Source organism: Limulus polyphemus, unplaced genomic scaffold, assembly GCF_000517525.1.
Source record: "Limulus polyphemus unplaced genomic scaffold, Limulus_polyphemus-2.1.2 Scaffold20, whole genome shotgun sequence".
NCBI classification, from domain to species: Eukaryota; Metazoa; Arthropoda; class Merostomata; order Xiphosura; family Limulidae; genus Limulus; species Limulus polyphemus.
This window is the reverse complement of record NW_013665630.1, coordinates 1183489-1186386: the sequence shown is the minus strand read 5'-3', so window position 1 is coordinate 1186386 and position 2898 is coordinate 1183489.

Below are 2898 nucleotides of genomic sequence, written 5' to 3'. Positions count from 1 at the left end.
ATAATTATATCATATCACAAAATGTGTGATATAGTAATTTTAACTCCGCTCTCTGCACTAACTGTTAGGCTTTTCACACATGCTATCACTCGTGGTATAAGCTTAGTTTATCCTCTTATCTATGTCACGTATTAATACGTTTATCTCCCTTTTCCACACTACTGTTTAAAGTTCATAATTTGGTAGGTTTATGTTCGATTCGCCAACTTACGCTTTAAAACACGTTTATCATCTCTTTCTTCATTTCTTGTTAAAAGTGTAGGTAAACTTTGTTTCCCTCTCCGTGTTAACTCTCAAGTTTTCTTAAGAAGTAGATTTTGTCTTTTCTCTCCCCCCAACATATTACCGGTAAAATCTTTTCAAGAAGTAAGCTTATTTCTCACACCTGTTATATCTTGTGTTAAAGAAGATGTATCAGTTCATTCATAATGCTTATTAAAACTTATGATAAAATATATTTACCCTCCTTTTTAGAGGTAGGCTTATCTTCCATTTTTATGAAGCATTATACTCTTAATATAATGTCGTAAAACTATTAAAAACGGAAATATCTTCCTTGCCATATTCTTGTGAAAAAGTCGGTTTTATTTTCATTTTCCAAAACTATCCATTTAAAACTTGTTACATGATAAGCAGTTTATCATTCATCTCCATTTCATCCATTTAAATTTATAACAAAATTGGTTGAGCTTTGCGTTCATGTTGCCCGTTAAAACTTGACATAAATCAATGTTACTTAACCTACATTTCAACATTAGTTTATCGACTTCTATGTTGATCATGTATTTTATCTATTATACTTTGAGATAAGTAAGGATTATATTTTGCTCTACATATGAGATGTTCAAACGATAAGCCTGATTTTCTTTTTTCTTCATGTTACTTACTAATATATTCTATTTGTCATAAGGCAGGGTTATGTTAACGTTAAAAACTGTGATAAGGTTGATTTTGACACCTCCATATTATGTGTTAAAATTTTCAGGATCTTACTCTTCCACCTGCCATATTAAGTGATAAAATCTGTCATGGTGTTAATTTTTTATGTTAAAAATTTTCATCTGGTTGATTTTACCACTTTTCGCCTGGCAAGGCTTGGTGGTTAAGGTACTCGCAATGTGCGAGTCGCGTGATCGAAACCTTTCGTCGAACACGCTCGCTTTTTTTTTTGTCATGGGGCGTTATAATGTGGGGGTCAATCCCACTATTCTTTGGTAAACAGTAGCCCAAGAGTTGACAAAGGGTGATGCTAGTAGCTGTCTTCCCCTAAAATACAAATTCAAAATATGGGACGACTTGTGCAGAAAGTTCTCGAGTAGCTTTGCACGAAATTCAACAAAACAAATAAACAATCCATTTTCGTATTAGCTATTATAACTTTTGATAAGATTGATATATTTTAACCTTTAAATTAATTGTTAAAAACGTGGCATACTTGTCATGAAGTTTATTTTCCATTTTATATCGTCCCCAGTGGCACGGCGGTATGTCTGCGGACTCACAACGCTAGAATCCGGGTTTCGATACTCGTGGTGGGCAGAGCATAGATAGCCCATTATGTAGCTTTGTGCTTAACTACAAACAAACATTTTATATTAACTGTTAAAACTTGTGATAAGGTTAATTTGATCTTTTTTTTTTTTTGGATAGGATAACTTCTCATGACGTTGTTTATATTAATTGTTAAAACTTGTGATAAGGTTAAGTTGATCCTTCTTCATATTAGCTAGGATAACTTCTCATGATGTTGATTCATCTTCCGGGAAAGGCTTGGTCTTGTGGTAGAGCTCTGGATTTCAAAGATGTCGAGTTCGAATCCATGCGATAAGAAAAATTATTTCCTGCACTTCATGCTGTGGGTGCGTTATAAGACTGACAGTCAATCCATTAACGTAAATGGTGGGTAGTAGGTGCTGCTGAGTGTCTGCCTTCCTTCTAGTCATTAGTTCAACATTAGAGATCCCTCTTCGTTTTTATTAAGCTTATTTTATTATAGGTTTTAATTCTTAAATTCTGATAAAGTATATTAGTTTTCACTCGTGCTTAGTTTGTACGACTTTGTTATTTTTCCTCAACACTATTTTTTTAAATATTTCATAGAGTAAATGTATCTTCTTTTTCCTTAGCAACTGGACTGGGCATGACTTAATGATTAGTATGGTAGGCTTCGTATTGAAGGGTCCAATTGTTGGTAATAAATATCCTCAAATTTGAAAAAATTTGTTCTGAAGAACGTATGCTACAAATGCTTAATTCAAAGGTGTTTCTGGCGTTATTGGGTATTTCTAAAGATAATGTAACAGGATGGATGCTTTCTAAGACTCGTATGTTATTGTAAACGGTCTAACGTCTATCAGGGAAAGTAGCTACGATATCCAAGTTAAATCTGTGGTGTTATACAGATGTACCGGAGCAAATGCAACTAAATAAGAATTATTTCCAATTACCTGAACATTATCTTATATTGTCTTTTTACGTAATGGATGCCAGATTTGTGATTCTTTAACAAGCAATACTACTGTCACTCTATGTAACAAAAGGGCGTGCCAGGTTTGTGGTCCTTTGGTAAGCCATACTACTCTCATAATTTGAAAGAAAGGAGCATAAGGGAGTGCCAGCTTTCTGGTCCGTTGGTAAGCAGTAGTACTGTCACATTATGTAACAAAAAGGGTGTAAAGAGGTGACAGGTTTGTGGTTCTTTGATAAGCCATACTACTGTCATAATCTGAAACAGAGAGGTATAAGGGGGTGCCAAGTTTTGTTCCTTTGGTAAATCGTACTACAGGGCACAACAGGAATATCTAGGCATTAGAATATCTTCCATATTTTACAGAAATGGCACGATTTCGTATATGAGTTTCTATGGTTTCTAATTGTTTTGTGTTTTTTTTTTCGATA